The following is a 6,727-nucleotide window of genomic DNA, read 5'->3' on the forward strand; positions in this document are numbered from 1 at the left end:
TCCTCCTCCTGCTCCTTCTCCACCTCCTGCTCCTTCTCCACCTCCTGCTCCATCTCCACCTCCTGCTCCTTCTCCTTCCCCTGCTCCTTCCCCACCTCATGCTCCTTCTCCACCTCCTGCTCCTTCTCCTCTTCTTGCGCCTTCTCCACCTCCTGCTCTTTCTTCTTCTCCTGCTCCTTCTGCACTCCTGCTCCTTCTCATCCTCCTGCTCCTTCTCCTCCTCCTGCTCCTTCTCCACCTCCTGCTCCTTCTCCACCTCCTCCTCCTTCTTCTCCTCCTGCTCATGCTCCTCCTCCTGCTTCTTCTCCAACTCCTACACCTACTCCCCCTTCTGGTCCTTCTCCGCCTCCTGCTCCTTCTCGACCTATTGCTTCTTCTGCACCTCCTGTTCCTTTTCCTCCTCCTGCTCCGTCTCCACCTCCTGCTCCTGCTCCACCTATTGCTCCTTTTCCACCTCCTGTTCCTTCTCTTCCTTCTGCTCCTTCTCCACCTCCTCCTCCTCCACCTCCTTCTCCTCCTCCTGTTCCTTGTCCAACTCCTGCTCCATGTCCACCTCCTGCTCCTTGTCCACCTCCTGCTCCTTGTCCAACTACTGCTCCTTGTCCACCTCCTGCTCCTTCTCGACTCCTGCTCATTCACCACCTCCTGCTCCTTCTTGTCCTCCTTCTCCTCCTCCTGCTCCTTCTCCACCTCCTGCTCTTTGACTCCCTTCTGCTCCTTCTCCACCTCCTGCTCCTTCTCCACCTCCTGCTCCAATTCCACCTCCTGCTCCTTCTCCTTCTCCTGCTCCTTCCACACCTCCTTCTCATTGTCCACCTCCTGCTCTGTGTCCATCTCCTGATCCTTGTCCACCTCCTGCTCCTTGTGCACCTCCTGCACCTTGTCCACCTAGTGCTCCTTCTCGCCTTCCTGCTCCTTCTCGTCCTCCAGCTCCTTCACGCCCTCCTGCTCCTTCCTGCCCTCCTGCTCCTTGTCCACCTCCTGCTCCTTCTTCTCCTCCTGCTCCTGCTCCTCCTCCTGCTTCTTCTCCAACTCCTTCTCCTACTCGCCCTCCTGGTCCTTTTCAGCCACCTGCTCGTTCTCCTCCTGTTGCTTCTTCTCCTCCTACTGTTCCTTGTCCACCTCCTGCTCCATGTCCACCTCCTGCTCCTTGTCCACCTCCTGCTCATTCACCACCTCCCGCTCCTTCTTTTCCTCCTTCTCCTTCTCCTCCTCCTGCTCCTTCTCCACCTCCTGCTCCTTCTCCACCTTCTGCTCCATCTCCACCTCCTGCTCCTCCTCCTGCTCCTTCTCCACCTCCTGCTCCTTCTCCACCTCCTGCTCCTTCTTCTCCTCCTGCTCATGCTCCTCCTCCTGCTTCTTCTCCAACTCCTTCACCTACTCCCCCTTCTGGTCCTTCTCCGCCTCCTGCTCCTTCTCGTCCTATTGCTTCTTCTCCACCTCCTCCTCCTCCACCTCCTTCTCCTCCTCCTGTTCCTTGTCCAACTCCTGCTCCATGTCCACCTGCTGCTCCTTGTCCACCTCCTGCTCCTTGTCCAACTACTGCTCCTTGTCCACCTCCTGCTCCTTCTTGACTCCTGCTCATTCACCACCTCCTGCTCCTTCTTCTCCTCCTTCTCCTCCTACTGCTCCTTCTCCAACTCCTGCTCTTTGACTCCTTTCTGCTCCTTCTCCACCTCCTGCTCCTTCTCCTCCTCCTGCTCCAACTCCACCTCCTGCTCCTTGTCCTTCTCCTGCTCCTTCCCCACCTCCTTCTCATTGTCCACCTCCTGCTCTGTGTCCATCTCCTGATCCTTGTCCACCTCCTGCTCCTTGTGCACCTCCTGCTCCTTGTCTACCAAGAGCTCCTTCTCGCCTTCCTGCTCCTTCTCGTCCTCCAGCTCCTTCACGCCCTCCTGCTCCTTCCTGCCCTCCTGCTCCTTGTCCACCTCCTGCTCCTTCTCCATTTCTGCTCATTCACCACCTCCTGCTCCTTCTTCTCCTCCTTCTCCTCCTCCTCCTCCTTCTCCACCTCCTGCTTCTTGTCTTCCTCCTTCTCCTTTTCTCCCTCCTGCTCGTTCTCCACCTCCTGCTCCTTCTCGACATCCTCCTCCTTCTCCTCCTCCTGCTCCTTCTCCTCCTCCTGTTCCTTCTTCTTCTCCTGCTCCTTCTCCACTCCTGCTCCTTCTCCTCCTCCTGCTCCTTTTCCACCTCCTGCTCCTTCTCCGCCTGCTGCTCCTCCTCCTTCTCCTCCACCTGCTCCTTCTCCACCTCCTGCTCCATGTCTCCCTCCTGCTCCTTCTCCTCCTCCTGCTCCTTCTCCACCTCCTGCTCCTTCTCCACCTTCTGCTCCATCTCCACCTCCTGCTCCTCCTCCTGCTCCTTCTCCACCTCCTGCTCCTTCTCCACCTCCTGCTCCTTCTTCTCCTCCTGCTCATGCTCCTCCTCCTGCTTCTTCTCCAACTCCTTCACCTACTCCCCCTTCTGGTCCTTCTCCGCCTCCTGCTCCTTCTCGTCCTATTGCTTCTTCTCCACCTCCTCCTCCTCCACCTCCTTCTCCTCCTCCTGTTCCTTGTCCAACTCCTGCTCCATGTCCACCTGCTGCTCCTTGTCCACCTCCTGCTCCTTGTCCAACTACTGCTCCTTGTCCACCTCCTGCTCCTTCTTGACTCCTGCTCATTCACCACCTCCTGCTCCTTCTTCTCCTCCTTCTCCTCCTACTGCTCCTTCTCCAACTCCTGCTCTTTGACTCCTTTCTGCTCCTTCTCCACCTCCTGCTCCTTCTCCTCCTCCTGCTCCAACTCCACCTCCTGCTCCTTGTCCTTCTCCTGCTCCTTCCCCACCTCCTTCTCATTGTCCACCTCCTGCTCTGTGTCCATCTCCTGATCCTTGTCCACCTCCTGCTCCTTGTGCACCTCCTGCTCCTTGTCTACCAAGAGCTCCTTCTCGCCTTCCTGCTCCTTCTCGTCCTCCAGCTCCTTCACGCCCTCCTGCTCCTTCCTGCCCTCCTGCTCCTTGTCCACCTCCTGCTCCTTCTCCATTTCTGCTCATTCACCACCTCCTGCTCCTTCTTCTCCTCCTTCTCCTCCTCCTCCTCCTTCTCCACCTCCTGCTTCTTGTCTTCCTCCTTCTCCTTTTCTCCCTCCTGCTCGTTCTCCACCTCCTGCTCCTTCTCGACATCCTCCTCCTTCTCCTCCTCCTGCTCCTTCTCCTCCTCCTGTTCCTTCTTCTTCTCCTGCTCCTTCTCCACTCCTGCTCCTTCTCCTCCTCCTGCTCCTTTTCCACCTCCTGCTCCTTCTCCGCCTGCTGCTCCTCCTCCTTCTCCTCCACCTGCTCCTTCTCCACCTCCTGCTCCATGTCTCCCTCCTGCTCCTTCTCCTCCTCCTGCTCCTTCTCCACCTCCTGCTCCTTCTCCACCTTCTGCTCCATCTCCACCTCCTGCTCCTCCTCCTGCTCCTTCTCCACCTCCTGCTCCTTCTCCACCTCCTGCTCCTTCTTCTCCTCCTGCTCATGCTCCTCCTCCTGCTTCTTCTCCAACTCCTTCACCTACTCCCCCTTCTGGTCCTTCTCCGCCTCCTGCTCCTTCTCGTCCTATTGCTTCTTCTCCACCTCCTCCTCCTCCACCTCCTTCTCCTCCTCCTGTTCCTTGTCCAACTCCTGCTCCATGTCCACCTGCTGCTCCTTGTCCACCTCCTGCTCCTTGTCCAACTACTGCTCCTTGTCCACCTCCTGCTCCTTCTTGACTCCTGCTCATTCACCACCTCCTGCTCCTTCTTCTCCTCCTTCTCCTCCTCCTGCTCCTTCTCCAACTCCTGCTCTTTGACTCCTTTCTGCTCCTTCTCCACCTCCTGCTCCTTCTCCACCTCCTGCTCCAACTCCACCTCCTGCTCCTTGTCCTTCTCCTGCTCCTTCCCCACCTCCTTCTCATTGTCCACCTCCTGCTCTGTGTCCATCTCCTGATCCTTGTACACCTCCTGCTCCTTGTGCACCTCCTGCTCCTTGTCTACCAAGAGCTCCTTCTCGCCTTCCTGCTCCTTCTCGTCCTCCAGCTCCTTCACGCCCTCCTGCTCCTTCCTGCCCTCCTGCTCCTTGTCCACCTCCTGCTCCTTCTCCATTTCTGCTCATTCACCACTTCCTGCTCCTTCTTCTCCTCCTTCTCCTCCTCCTGCTCCTTCTCCACCTCCTGCTTCTTGTCTTCCTCCTTCTCCTTTTCTCCCTCCTGCTCGTTCTCCACCTCCTGCTCCTTCTCGACATCCTCCTCCTTCTCCTCCTCCTGCTCCTTCTCCTCCTCCTGTTCCTTCTTCTTCTCCTGCTCCTTCTCCACTCCTGCTCCTTCTCCTCCTCCTGCTCCTTTTCCACCTCCTGCTCCTTCTCCGCCTGCTGCTCCTCCTCCTTCTCCTCCACCTGCTTCTTCTCCACCTCCTGCTCCATGTCTCCCTCCTGCTCCTTCTCCACCTACTGGTCCTTTTCCACCTCCTGCACCTTCTCCGCATCCTGCTCCTCCTCCTTCTCCTCCACCTGCTCCTTCTCCGCCTGCTGCTCCTTCTCCACCTATTGCTTCTTTTCCACCTCCTGTTCCTCCTCCACCTTCTTCTCGTCCTCCTGCTACTTCTTCTTCTCCTGCTCCTTCTCCTCCTCCTGCTCCTTCTCCTCCTCCTGCTCCTTCTCCTCCTCCTGCTTCTTCTCCACCTCCTGCTCCTTCTCCTCCTCCTGCTCCTTCTCGACCTCCTCCTCCTTCTCCTCCTCCTGCTCCTTCTCCTCCTCCTGTTCCTTCTTCTTCTCCTGCTCCTTCTCCACTCCTGCTCCTTCTCCTCCTCCTGCTCCTTTTCCACCTCCTGCTCCTTCTCCGCCTCCGGCTCCTACTCCTTCTCCTCCACCTGCTCCTTCTCCACCTCCTGCTCCATGTCTCCCTCCTGCTCCTTCTCCACCTACTGCTCCTTTTCCACCTCCTGCACCATCTCCGCCTCCTGCTCCTCCTCCTTCTCCTCCACCTGCTCCTTCTCCGCCTGCTGCTCCTTCTCCACCTATTGCTTCTTTTCCACCTCCTGTTCCTCCTCCACCTTCTTCTCCTCCTCCTGCTACTTCTTCTTCTCCTGCTCCTTCTCCTCCTCCTGCTCCTTCTCCTCCTCCTGCTCCTTCTCCTCCTCCTGCTTCTTCTACACCTCCTGTTCCTTCTCCTCCTCCTGATCCTTCTCCACGTCCTTCTCCTCCTCCATCTCCATCTCCTCCTCCTGCTCCTTCTCCTACTCCACCTCCTTCTCCTCCTCCTTCTCCACTCCGGCTCCATCTCCTCCTCCTGCTCCTTCTTCTCCTCCAGCTCCTTCTCCTCCTCCTGCTCCTTCTCCACCTCCTCTTCATTCTCCAACTCGTGCTCCTTCTCCACCTTTGCTCAACCTCCTCCTCCTGCTCCTTCTCCACTTCATGCTCCTTCTCCCGATGCTGCTCCTACTCCCGCTTCTGCTCCTTCTCCCGCTCCTGCTCCGTCTCCTCTTGCTGCTACTTCCCCTCCTGCTGCTTCTTCTGCTCCTGCTGCTACTTCTTCACCTATTTCTCCTGCTCCTTCTCCACCTCCTGCTCCATGTCTCCCTCCTGCTCCTTCTCCACCTACTGCTCCTTTTCCACCTCCTGCACCTTCTCCGCCTCCTGCTCCTGCTCGACCTATTGCTTCTTTTCCACCTCCTGTTCCTTCTCTTCCTCCTGCTCCTTCTCCACCTCCTTCTCCTCCTCCTGCTACTTCTTTTTCTCCTTCTCCTTCTCCTCCTCCTGCTCCTACTCCTCCTCCTGCTCCTTCTCCTCCTGCTGCTTCGTCTCCACCTCCTGTTCCTTCTCCTCATCCTGATCCTTCTCCACGTCCTTCTCCTCCTCCATCTCCTTCTCCTCCTCCTGCTGCTTGTCCACCTCCTGCTCCTTATCGACTTCCTGCTCCTTGTCCACCTCCCGCTCCATGTCCACCTCCTGCTCATTGTACACCTCCTGCTCCTTGTCCACCTAGTGCTCCATCTCGCCCCCCTGCTCCTTTTCCACCTCCTGCTCCTTCTGCACCTCCTGCTCAGTCTCCACCTCCTGCTCCTTCTTCTCCTCCTGCTCCTGCTCCTCCTCCTGCTTCTGCTCCAACTCCTTCTCCGACTGCCCCTCCTGGACCTTTTCAGCCACGTGCTCATTCTCCACCTGTTTCTTCTTCTCCTCCTCCTGTTCCTTGTCCACCTCCTGCTCCTTGTCCACTTCCTGCTCCTTGTCCACCTCCTGCTCATTGTCCACCTCCTGCTCCTTCTCGCCCTCCTGCTACTTCCTGCCGTCCTGCTCCTTCTTCACCACCTGCTCCTTCTCCACTCCTGCTCATTCACCACCTCCTGCTCCTTCTTCTCCTCCTTCTCCTTCTCCACCTCCGGCTCTTTGACTCCCTCCTGCTCCTTAGCTCCCTCCTGCTCCATCTCCATCTCCTGCTCCTTCTCCACCTCCTGCTCCATCTCCACCTCCTGCTCCTTTTCCTCTTCTTGCGCCTTCTCCACCTCCTGCACTTTCTTCTTCTCCTGCTCCTTCTGCACTCCTGCTCCTTCTCCTCCTCCTGCTCCTTCTCCACCTCCTGCTCCTTCTCCACCTCCTGCTCCTTCTTCTCCTCGTGCTCATGCTCCTCCTCCTGCTTCTTCTCCAACTCCTTCACCTACTCCCCCTTCTGATCCTTCTCCGCCTCCTGCTCCTTCTCGACCGATTGCTTCTTCTCCACCTCCTGTTCCTTCTCCTCCTCCTG

This window comes from Heptranchias perlo, unplaced genomic scaffold (assembly GCF_035084215.1).
Source record: "Heptranchias perlo isolate sHepPer1 unplaced genomic scaffold, sHepPer1.hap1 HAP1_SCAFFOLD_127, whole genome shotgun sequence".
Taxonomy (NCBI): Eukaryota; Metazoa; Chordata; class Chondrichthyes; order Hexanchiformes; family Hexanchidae; genus Heptranchias; species Heptranchias perlo.